At 36.2% G+C, this 13,445-nt stretch overlaps 1 protein-coding gene across 5 annotated transcripts in view; it reads right to left on the bottom strand.

Annotated features, from left to right (window-relative positions):
• FAF1 (Fas associated factor 1) overlaps positions 1 to 13,445 on the bottom strand; it is a 461,294-nt gene that overhangs the window by 154,124 nt on the left and 293,725 nt on the right. The window lies entirely within an intron of this gene.

The raw sequence follows: 13,445 nt of genomic DNA, 5'->3' as shown, positions 1-13,445 counted from the left end.
TAGTTAATTAACCTAAACATAATGGTAATCTCTCAATCACAAGATTGCTTTAACCTAATCTAATGAAGAACTGAGACTCATTTCAAAATCTATTTCAAGGCTTTATTCAGTTTTTTCCTGGCCACATTAGACTGTAATTCTCTGACATTCCATCATTGCAGATGCAGAAATTCAAAACAGGCTCACAAATTCAAAATGAAGTCAAGCCAAAATTCCTTTACTAATTAATTCTATACCTTTAAATAAATATAGCATATCTGAGGGTATAATCTGAATGCTTAGGGATAGGGAAAGGTTGGGATACAAGAATTTTCATGTCTAAAAATCCCACTGGCTATTATATATATAAAATATATGTTATATAACATATATAGGTTTAATTAAACTATTATATATATAAGTACATATATAAAATAGGGGTTACATATATGAATGTATATATATGTAAAAATGGCTTATGTTGTTGAAAAGCATGAGAGTTATTTATTTGTTTATTTATAAAGATTTTGTTTTTTTTTAAGAGTAATTTAAGGTTTACAACAAAATTGAGAAGAGAGTAGAGATTCCTCCTATACTCCCTGCCTCCAAACAGGCATAGTCTCTCCCATTACCAATATCACTCACCTGGATGGTGTTTTTTTTTTTTTTTTTTTTTTTACCAAGGATAAACCTACATGGACACATTGTAATTATTCAAAGTCTATAGTTTACATTAGGGTTCACTCTTGGTGTTGTATATTTTATGTGTTTGGAAAAAGTTATAATGGCATTTATCCATTATCCATTTATCCATAATACCATACAGAGTATTTTCACCACCCTAAAAATCCCCTGTGCTCTGACTATTCATCTCCACCTCCCCCCACTGCCCTTGGCAACTACTTATCTTTTTCCTGTCTCCATAGTTTTGCCTTTTCCAGAATGTCATTCCAAATTGGTCTCTTTCAATTAGTAATATGAATTTAAAGTTCATCCATATCTTTTCATGCTTAAAATCTCATTTCCTCCTAGTATTGAATGATATGTCTGGATGTACCACAGTTTGTTTAGCCATTCATCTATTGAAGGATTTCTTGGTTGCTTCCAGGTTATGGCAATTACAAATAAAGCTTCTAAAAACATCTGTGTATAGGGTTTTGTGGGGAACTAAGTTTACAGTTCTTTGGGGTAAACAGCAAAAAGCACAATCACTAATTCAAATGGTAAGAGTATGTTAAGCTTTCTAAAAATCACCAAAATGTATTCCAAAATGTCCATAACATTTTGTATCCTTACCAATAGTGAATGAGAGCTCCTATTGCTCCACATTCTCACCAGCATTTGGTGGTGTCAGTGGTCTGTATTTTAGTCATTTAATGGGTGTTTTTCATTTGTTTGTTTGTTTTAAGTGTGTGGGGTGGGTGGGGGCAGAGGAAGAGAGACATAATCTTTTTCTTTTAAAATTTTATTTATTTATTTGAGAGAGACAGAGAGAGTACAAGCAAAGGGAGGGGCACAGGCAGAGGGAGAGAGACAAGCAGACTTCCCACTGAGCAAGGAGCCGATGGAGGGCTTGATCCCAGGACCCTGAGATCATGACCTGAACTGAAATCAGATGCTTAACAGGTGCCCCAGGCCCTAGGAAAGAGAGAATCTTAAGCAGGCTCCATGTCCTGATGTTGGCCTCGACCTCACAACCCTGAGATCATGACCTGAGCCAAAAACAAGAGTTGGATGCTCGAAGGACTGAGCCACCCAGGCACCTCTTAAACTACCCTTAATAGGTAGTTTTAAAATTTGCATTTCCCTGATGACATATTATGTGGAGTATCTTTTCATATGTAATTTGCCATCTGTGTATCTTCTTTGGTAAGATGTCTATTAAGGTTTGGCTCATTTTTTAATTGGGTTGTTCATTTTCTTGTTGAGTATTAAGAGCTCCTTGTCTATTTTATTTTTTTAAGATTTTATTTATTTATTTATTTATTTATTTATTTATTTATTTATTGGAGAAAGAGAGGCAGAGACACAGGCAGAGGGAGAAGCAGGCTCCATGCAGGGAGCCTGACGTGGGACTCGATCCTGGGTCTCTAGGATTAGGCCCTGGGCTGAAGGCGGCGCTAAACTGCTGAGCCACCCGGGCTGCCCTCCTTGTCTAGTTTAGATAAAAGTTCCTTCTCAGATGTATGTTTTGTAGATATTTTCTACCAGTTTGTGGCAATGACTTCTAAAGTCTGAATGTCTTAAGTTCAAATTCACTTCTGGTAGTTATTTTTCTATTATTTACTTCAACCAATATGTCGTATCTCAAACCTCAGTTTCTTATTCTATAAAATTGGAAATTACCTTTCCTAAAAGGCTTTCTATAAGATGGCTTAAATGAGAATAGATTTGCCAAATAGGCAGGACACCTGCACTCCAATGTTTATAGCAGCAATGTTCACAATAGCCAAACTGTGGAAGGAGCCTCGGTGTCCATCAAAAGATGAATGGATAAAGAAGATGTGGTCTATACATATAGTGGAATATTACTCAGCCATTATTAACGACAAATACCCACAATTTGCTTCAACGTGGATGGACCTGGAGGGTATTATGCTGAGTGAAGTAAGTCAATCGGAGAAGGACAAACATTATATGGTCTCATTCATTTGGGAAATATAAAAATTAGTCAATGGAATTATAGGGGAAAGGAGAGAAAATGAGTGGGAAATATCAGAGAGGGTGACAAAACATCAGAGACACCTAACTCTGGGAAATGAACAAGGGTTAGTGGAAGGCGAGGTGGATGAGGGGTTGGGGTGACTGGGTGATGGGCACTGAGGGGGGCACTTGATGGGACAAGCACTGGGTGTTATACTATATGTTGGCAAATTGAACTCCAATAAAAAAATATACAAAGAAAAAAAGATTTGCCAAATAGTATATATCCCATTAGTTAGTGAATACTCTTAAGAGTATTACTCTTACTCTTATCCCATTAGTTAGTGAATACTCTTAAGAGTATTACTCTTAATACTCTTAATAGACTCTTAAGGTCTATTTTTATTTTTTTTTCTGTAAGAAAGTATTTAGTATTTTCTTAGAAACATATTAACGATGCCAATGATTCTCAAAATGTGGTTTATAGACACAGGGTTCTTGAAATCCTTTTAGGGGTTCCACAAGATCAAAATAATTTTTGTAATAATATTTAGATGGTATTTGATTTTTTTAACTGTTTTTGCTCTAATAGGAAAAAAAAAAGCAATGATGGGCAAAACTGCTGGTACCTTAGCACAAATCAAGGCAGTGACACCAAACTGTGTGAAAGTCTCCACTGCTGTGTACTTACTGTAAAAATTCCAGTTTCACTTAAGAATGCTCCTGCTAAATCAGTAGAAAATTTTGCTTTCAAGTAGACTTGACCTCTTTGAATGGGAATGACAAATGGGAAGTATGCATAAAACTCCTGCTGCTTGACAAAGTATGATGGTTGTTGAGGAAGAAGCACTTGTGTAATTGTTTGACTTGTGTGCTGAACTTTTTTCATGGAATACTATTATTACTGAAATGACTGGCAAGCAAACTATGGTTATTTGGTTTAGGTATTTGACAGGATTCTTCCAAAATGAATTAAGCCTGTTACTTCAAGGAACAGGTCTGAGAGTATTGACTACCCATGACAAAATTTGAGTTTTTAAGTAAAAATTAAAATTTTGGAAAACTTATCAGCCGCCATTAATGGAACAGCTTCCTAATGCTTAAAGACGTTTTATTTTCTTTTTAAAGGTTTCATTTTTAAGTAATCTCTATATCCAACACAGAGCTTGAACCTACAATCCTGAGATCAATAGTCACATGCTCCACCTACTGAACAAGCCTGGAACCTTCTTAAAGACTTTTCTGATGAGATCAGTGGTGATATTAACGGGTTTTTTTTTTTTTTTTTTTAGTATCATATAATGGAATAGGTCAATATTAGAAAATCTGCATAACTCAGAGGACCAAGATGCTCCAAATGAACAACGCATGCATGATGTTATAAAATTATGCACTGGTAAAGGATCTAGTTAAAGTGCAAGCTGGGACGCCTGGGTGGCTCAGCGGCTGAGCATCTGCCTTGGGCTCGGGTCATGATCCCAGGGTCCTGGGATCGAGTCCACATCTGGCTCCCTGTATGGCGCCTACTTCTCCCTCTGCCTGTGTCTCTGCCTCTCTCTCTCTGCATCTCTCATGAATAAATAAATAAAATCTTAAAAAAATAAATAAGCAAAGTGCAAGATGGATCAATGGTTCTTACTGTAACAAAGTACAAAAAGAATATTGATATCGCTGCAGATTCCACATCAAAACTAACATTAGGAAACTATCACTTTGAGTTCTGGTTTAGAGTCAAAGAAGAATATCCACAATGATCTGAAAAGACTATTAAAATACTCCTCCTGGGCAGCATGGGTGGCTCAGCGGTTTAGCACCGCCTTCGGCCTAGAGCGTGATACTGGAGACCCAGGATCCAGTCCCATGTCAGGCTCACTGCATGGAACCTACTTTTTCCTCTGCCTGTGTCTCTGCCACTCTCTCTCTGTCTCTCTCATGAATAAAGAAATAAAATCTTAAAAAAAAAAAAAATTCCTCCTTGAGAGCAATCCACATGAATGACTTCTCAGATCCCTTCCAGCTCTTATGAACTACAATCTTAATGCATTACTAAGAAGATTCGGTTCAGTCACCTGCAGGATCCTTGCCCTGCATGTGATACGCTTAGTAAAACAACCTAAAAATTATATAACTATAGCTTTACTATTAATATCTTTTAAAAATCAGCTTGTAAAATACAATTCCCTTGTGTTTAAAAAATATTAATAAGAGAATTTTTAAAAAACCATATTTCAAGCTTGTCAACATCCTGACAAGGCAGCAGCATAATTAGTTCCATCTAGGTCTGAGAGTCTTACAAGGCATCAGCATTGAATACAATCATCATAGTACAATGAAGATACACACATACATATCACTGAGTATTGTTTTATTGAGATATAACTGACTTACAAGAAACTATACATGTTTTGAAATATATAATTTGATATACTTTGGAATATATAAAAAATGCCCATGAAATCACTCATGGTTTTAAAAATATTTTAATAATAATTGCTATTATTGAGAGCTTAATGTATATTGGTATTATTGGTATTATTTGTGCTTTATATACAGTATTCCATATTGTCACAATAACCCTTCTTGATAGGTATTATTATAACCCCCATTTTAAAGGTAAGGGTATTGAACCTTACACAGATTAAGAAGCATGCCCAAGGTCACACAGCTACTAAGTTGTGAGTCAAAATTCAAAGTCAGAGAGTTTTATCTCAGAGGCATTTAGAAAGAATTTAGTCAAACACTCTTAAGGCCCTACTATATGTTGTCTGAGGGACTGATAAACAAAAATTACTTTCTGTGGCATAGTCAAAACTGCTACTCCTGGATACCATTAATTTGTTATTATTTTAAGTACTTTATATAATATATGTCTACCATACATGACAATCCTGCAACTTAAAGATAAACATATTTGCATAGATCACAAAACAGTGTTGGGGTAGGGGGTAGAATAATTTGTCTAAGATTAATCAACCTCTAAGTGGAAAATCAGATTTTATTCCAAAAGCCATGGAGTTTTAACTATATCATATTTCCGACCAACGGAAAGCTTTTTATGAATAAGAAGCCTTGAAGATGACTGCTGGATCACCCCTCTAAAATATTCGGATGCTCACTGTTCAGCTAGACAGATTAAGGTAGTTAGAAGCCAAACTGAATCATGAGGCTGAAGTTTCATTTAATGCCAACCAGAGTGCAAATCAAAAAAAAGCTTATTTATTCACAATTCAAGTTTTTTTTTTTTTAAATCACTTATGTGCTAGAAATGTCACAGAGCTTTAATTTGTGGCAGGTTGAAGCAAGCTTATTAAGAATGTTAGTTACCAAGTGCACATCCACTTGTCTGGACTAGCCCACTGCCACATTCTTGTAGCAGGGTTAAATAGCAGTTTAGTCACCTCATAAAAAAAAAAAAAAAGCACACTGTTAAAAAGGAAGTGGCTAATAATAATCTGGAACCAATGGGATGGAATATTATAAGAGATGTAGAGGTCAAGATCAATTATCTACAAAACTCCTCTATAAACAGCTCAAAAACTGTTCTCTCCCTGGTCTTGCTATATTAGCATCCTCAACTGATTTGGCAAGTTGGTAAGATTTAATAAAATAAAACCTAACAGTAACAAATCCTGAGGCTTTCTGCTGTGTATAAAAACAAGAATGATATCATGCAAGCCAAGTTGAAAGAAACAAGGATGGCTGCGATAGATGGCTTCATTTTAGACTCATAAAGTATTAGTGTTGGAAGGGTCTTTGAATTCATCAATTGCTGATATCCCAACAAGGAGACTACAGGTCTTTTTTTTTTTTTTTTAAGAAGGCACCACACCCAGTGTGGAACCCAATATGGGGCTTGAACTCACACGAGATCAAGAGTTGGATGTTTAACCAACTTAGCCACCCAAGCACCCCAGAGACCACAGATCTTTAAGTCTTAGCTGAGTTAAGTGCTGCTGCCATGCTATTTCTATCAAGCATCCCTCATTCCATTCAAAGCTACTAAGTCTCAGGGACTTAGTCTCAGGGACTTAGAGAGTCTCAGGGACTCTCCTGAGAGTTTATCACCAGCCTACTCTTAAGAATCTTCTATCAGTAGCCCATCATCTCCAGTAGATTCTAAATGAAATTTAGTTTCTTCTCATAAGAAGACCGAGTTTAATACTACTATTTAAGGGGAGAAACTGAGATGTAGAGAGGTAAAGTTGTTTGCCCCAAGTCACACCATCAGAATGGCTAGTATCAAAAAGACAAAAAATAACAAGTGTTGGCAAGGAAGTGGAGAAAAGGGAACTCTTGTGCATTGTTGATGAGAAAGCAAATTAGTACAGCTACTATGGAAAACAGTTCCAAGAAAAGAAAAGAAAAGAAAAGAAAAGAAAAGAAAAAAAAAAAAAGAAATGGAAAGAAAAAAGAAAAGAAAAGACTAAAAATAGAAATACCTTATGATCCAGTCACTCCACTTCTGGATATTTACTCAAAGAAAATGAAAACACTAATTTGCGAAGACATATGCACCCCAGTATTTATTGCAGCATTATTTACAATAGCTAAGATATGGAAGCAACCTAAGGGTTCATCAATAAGTGGATGGATCAAGGAGATATGGTAAATATATATACAATGGAATATTACTCAGTCATAAAATAGAATGAAATCTTGCCATTTGTGACATAAATGGGCCTAGAGGGTATACACTAAATGAAATAAATCAGAGAAAGACAAATACCATATGCTTTCACTTATATGTGGAATCTAAAAAACAAAACAAAGGAACAAACAACAACAAAGAAAAACAACTCATAGAGAACAAACTAGTGGTTGCCAGAGGAGAGGGGAGCAGGGAGATGGCTAAAATAGATGAAGAGGATAGGAGGTACAAACCTTAAGTTATAAAATAAGTAAATCATGGGGATGAAAAGTACAGCATAGGAATATAGTCAATAATACTGTAATAATTTTGGATGGTGACAGACAGTAACTACACTTATGGTATTTTGAAATGTATATAATGGTACACCTGAAGCTAATACAATATTAAATGTCTATCATACTTCAATTAAAAATTTAAAAAAATGGATTTCAAATAAATAATGATTTGAGACTCATCTTTGAGGAAATGATTGTCAAAATAAATAGCATTTCCTAATGCAGTGATACACAGAAATGTCCTAGTGAAGCAATGTATTTGTGGCATTCTTGGATATCCACACTAAAATAAAGATTTTATTTATTTATTTATTTATTTATTCATGAGAGACACAGAGAGAGGCAGAGACATAGGCAGAGGGAGAAGTAGGCTCTTCACAGGGAGCCTGATGCTGGACTCAATCCCTGAACTGGGATCACGCCCTGAGCCAAAGACAGAGGCTCAACCACTGAGCCACCCAGGTGTCCCTCAAAATATTTTAAAAAATGTATTGGGATTCTTGAAAACAAGGAGAATCACCTGATGCTACTTTGCCGTGTTATAATTGCCTATCTTCATATTTCCCTCCACTTGTCCAGCATTCTGTCTAGCATTCTGTCAAGGAGAGGTTGCTCAACATTAATTTTTTTTTTTTAAGTCTTCTACTGCATCCCAGTTCCTAAAACCAGAGTATACCATTAAGAGATGAAAATTTGGGATGCCTGGGTGGCTCAGCAGTCAGGCGCCTGCCTTTGGCTCAGGTAGTAAACCTGGGATCTGGGATCGAGTTCCGCATCAGGTTTCCTGAGAGGGAACCTGCTTCTCCCTCTGCCTGTGTCTCTGCCTCTCTCTCTCTCAGTCTGTGTCTTTTATGAATGAATACATAAATCTTAAAAAAAAAAAAAAGAGAGAGAGAGAGAGAGAGATGAAAATTCGTCCATTGCAACAAAATTAATAAAATTTCTAAAAAGATGTACTTTTATAAAACTAAATAGACAATAACATTCTTGCATTTTAGTATATGATTCTAGTAAGTACACTAGACGAGCTTCTGACGTACTTCAGAATACTATTACTTCTGAGCATTGTTATATAAGAATATAGCCCTGTTAGTCTAGCGGAACACTGCCTACTGGCACAATTTCTCCTATACCTATTTAGCAAGAATGATCAGGTTTACCTCTATAAAGATACTAGCTCAGGCAGGCAGACTAGTTACTATTTGAAAGACAACTTTAAGCCAAAGAAGCTACTTCAATTGAATCAAGAGTTCTATTTGAAAGTCTGCTATTTTGCACAGGGGCAGATAATCCATGCTGTGAATTAAATGGCACTTGTTTCTCAGTAACGATCTCTACAGCTGTTATTTAATTGCTTATGAGCACCCTCTGGTGGAGGGCAGAAAAAAGAACCTATTTTTTAAAAAAAACCCAGTGCTTCTAATCCACGGGATGGGTGAGGGGAAAGAAAGCAATTTGAAAGTGCAGATTTCTCTTGAACTTGTCCTTCTTCCCATACTTACTTTTAATTCAGAACTAGTTGCTGAGAAAGTTATATGAACCATATAGTTACCTAGAGTCTATAATAACTTAATTATTCAATAAACATTTATTAAGTTCCCAATATTGTGGCCCTTGGATACAGATAACCTAGCCTTGGATCCTGGCTTTGATATTTAATATATTTTCCAGGGAAGTTGCTTGACCTCATAAAACCCAACTTTCCTCATCCAAGTAATGGGAATAATATCTTAATTGACAGCATTAAAAAGGTGGTAAGTGGATAAGTGCTAAGCATAGGGGGCTTAATTTTGCAACTAAAACAAAAAGCATATACACTTCACCTTTGGCTTTTTGTCAGAAGGAAGGTTTATCATATATAGGTGTTTTCAGATGCAATGCCCAATTATTTGTCTTTAAGAATTTAAGCCTAGATGACAGTATTGGTATCAGATTAGTGTTTAATAGCACCTTATGTCAACTACATTTAACTTAACTGATAAGTGTTCTGAAACATACTACACAGGACAGACTAATATAGTAGTTAAACTTCCACACCAAAGGTATCCATAGGATGTTGACCAACACTTAATAAAATATCTTCTCCCTAAATGAACAAACTAAGTTTATTTAAGGGTTTCTTATCTATTCTCAAGACCTTGTATGACATTCTTCTAAGTATCACTCAGTGAGGAGTATGTTTAGATATATTTCGACTCTGAGTGCACCTAAGAGCCCATCCCTGACATTCACTACCTGTTTACGACTGAGATTTTTATAAGGATATTTTACAAGGGATGTCCAAAAGTGGAAACTTGCTACAGGTTTCCCATTTAATTCCTATGAGATTAACTTAACTGAGATTGAGGGAGAGGAAAACAGCCTGCAGGGAGAGGCGGGGAGTGGGGTGAGGAGGAGAAGAGGGAGAGGAAAGGAGTGTTCCTATCTGCTGCAGTGACTTTGGGAGCCTAGTTAAGCCTACCCAGGACTTTCAACTTAAATACATTTAGCCAGCCTGTAAGCTTCTCCTCTTTTGTCATCACCATTAAACCAAATCAAGTATTGTTCTTTTATGTCTTAAGGCTGCCTGATATCCTTTTATGACTTTCTCCCATCAATGCTGCCTATGATATGATTCCATGTGTACAAAAATATCGGAGGGCTAATACATTGAAAGAACACTGTACTTAGATAAAATGATGTGGATTAAAATTCTAACTCTGCCTCTGTTTATTGTGTGACCTTGATTAACTCTCTTCTTTTAGTTTTACCACTTATTTAAAAAAAAAAAGACTAGGTGATTTCTAAGTTCTGTTATCTTAGTCTGAACAAATTTTTCAAGGCCACTGCCTACTCATCTTTCCAGCTATTATCTCTACTTTTTTGTACTGTATACACATTTGTTTGCTCAATGAACCAAAAATTATGCCTTGTACTTACCTACTCCTAGGCTTTTGTTCATGCTATTACTCTTGCCTGGGTCCCTTCCCCTACCCCATTCTTTTCTGTTTCATAGGTCTATTAGGATCATATGGGAAAAGTAAGTGAAAGCACTTCAAACCTCAGCTCAAACTCATCCTGAAAGCCCCTATAACCTCCCAATCTCAAAATTTTCTCTGTTCTCTAAAATACCTGGTAACTTTTTTTTTCTTTTATTCTTTTTAAATTTTTAAAAGTAAGTTCTATGTCTAGGGTGTCTGGGTGGCTCAATCAGTTAAGCATCTGCCTTCAGCCCAGGTCATGATCCCAGGGTCTTGGAACTGAACCCCACATCAGGTTCCCTGCTCAGCGGGAAGCCTGCTTCTCCCTCTCCCTTAGCCTGCCACAGCCCCTGCTTGTACTCTCTCTTTCTCATTCTCAAAGAAAATCTTAAAAAAAATAAAGTAAGCTCTATGCCCAATGTGGAACTTGAACCCACAACCTTGAGATTAAGAGTCAGATGGTCCACTAACTGAGCCAGCTAGGTGCCCTAAAAAAACACTGGTATCTTTCAATACCATGAGGTCAATTTTACCTCATGAAACTTGGACAAATCTTCCAGAAATAAACATTGTTTAGTCAGCCAATTCCTGAGGGGAGGACCAGAATCCCAGATGAGAGCTGAGTAGAAGGAGGCAGTGGGAATTTTAAAAACAGGGAGGGATAGGTCAGGGTCTGGGATAAAGTAGTAAAAGCTTGGCCCAGGAACTGGACCTGACTGAAAGAAGGGCCAAATATCTAGGAATCAAAACTGTTATCCTACAACTGTAGAAGGCAGTCCAGGCCTTAAGCCCTTTCTGTCACCGAGGAAGAGGCAGCTGTAGGGCAGCAATACTGTTTCAATGGGTACAATGGATTGGGGGATCTGCTGTTGTAGGAGGCAAAAGGGACAGAAAGTGTCCTAATGAATAAGGAAGGAAGGAATTCACCCCCCAAAATGCTCTCCCATGTCTCCTGAATCATTTACACCTGTGACAAGGAAGTTTCTGGGGAAATCTCTGTCACGATAAGACAATTTCTTTGACTGTGATTATGAACTTGCACTTCAAAGTCACACTGCCAGTATTTGAAATCCTGGCTCTGATGACTAATAGCTGTATGACTTTAGATAACTCAATTTCCTCCTCTGTAAGATTTCTAAGTCACAGATTGTTGTGAGGATTAAAGTGTGTGTATCATATATACATATGGTAGGGATTTTGCCATATAACTCTTGGGAGTAGATGGAAAGTACTAAACTTGTCTTAAGTAGAGTATGAAATGCACTTCATTCACTCACTAGTAGTTATTGAACATCCATGGGGAAATCAGCTGAGTGCTAGGGATACAGCCAATGTATCCCTTTTGATGAAGTTCATAGCCATTGGTTTGTGACTAAAGTATACATATTAGTTAGCTCTATTTTATCTTGCTTTATCTAATTTCTGTTATCCTCACTGAGAATGTACCTGACATAGTTTGCCAAGACCCATTCCACAGAAAAAAAAAATGAGGTTCTTATTTTTTACCGAAGATCATAAAGCTAATAAATATAGCACAGTCAGGACTAACATGTTGACTCCTACCTAACCTTTTAAATTTTTTTTTAATGACATCACCTCCATTTTAAAGGCGAAGCAACCTGGTTAGCTTGTTAAGCCTCTAATTTATTGGGTGTGGGAACACGGTGAAATTAAATTATGAAAAAAAACTTACAAGTCTCATTAGATCACCTGAAAGCATAACTCTATTTCAAGGCATAGAAAGACAATGAAAGAAATAAAGAGACGAGTATAGGTTGCAAAATCTCAACTATTTTTTGTATAGTTAGCTTCTATAGCCTGGACATTTGTAAAGAAAAATCATACTTTAATTCTTCTACACTTCTCAAGTCAGGCAACATAGTCATTATGTCATTTGAATTACTTTGTAAGTAAGTTAAAGTATACTTTAAAACTACTGTAAAAGAAAATGACAATGGCTGGTGCTTAGAGAGCAGACTGGAAAAATGCTTATAAAATCTTTCACTCAAGAAATATGGTACATTTATACTTCTCTAAGGAAGTATATGTAGTAGTGCTGATACAGTGACTTGCAGTTTCATATGGGTCAGTCTAATACTCTGAACACTTTTCAAAGTAACTGAAAACCAAACTTTCAAACATTAATTGTGAAAGTGTTCTTTCCCAGAAGATAATGTAATTTTCTATACAATACTTGAGATTTCACACCATAATGGCTTATTAAAACAAGAAGCATGAAAAAGAAAAACTTCTGTTACTCAAACTACTTGAAAAGCATCCACATGTTAAAATAAAAACAAATTCTTGTCTTCCAACAATTTATATTTTGTGATAATTATTATTGTTGTTATTGTTTAATTAGGCTTATGAAACTATCTCTTGAAAGGTATTTAGCAGTTTATGTTAAATGGGTAAAAAAAATCTATCGTGGGTGCAGTGTGTTCAGGTTATAAAAGCGCCAGTGCTTATTTTATCTCTCTACAAAGTGTTGCTGAGATAATTACTGCTGACAGCTTTATTCAAGGTTCATTTCACTTTTTCTGCTATTTTTCTCTGGTTAGAAGTTCAACAGAGCCCATGGGAAGCCACACCCCTCACACCTGTTAGGCTTCTTCATGTTACGGAGGGCCAGTATGGACATGTCACTTCAAATTAGCATTGTACCAGGGCGCTAACTGTGACAATTACTTATCACAGGTTTAACTAAAAAAAAAAAAAAAAAAGTTTCTAATTCAACCACAAAAACAGTGTCACAGAATGTAATTTAAACCTGTAAAAGCAGGTTGCATAAAGAACATTCAGAGAGCTGCAGAAAAGGTTCCCAGGGTCGAGCTTTGTGCTGTGAATTATGCAGGAATGCTCTGCAACTGAACATTTCCTTTAAAACAAAACCAAATAAAAAAAGTAAATAGGGAAGAGCCAGCAATTATACTTTAA

The sequence above is a fragment of the Vulpes vulpes genome, chromosome 10 (genome assembly GCF_048418805.1).
Source record: "Vulpes vulpes isolate BD-2025 chromosome 10, VulVul3, whole genome shotgun sequence".
NCBI classification, from domain to species: Eukaryota; Metazoa; Chordata; class Mammalia; order Carnivora; family Canidae; genus Vulpes; species Vulpes vulpes.
This window is presented reverse-complemented; position numbering and strand designations above follow the sequence as displayed.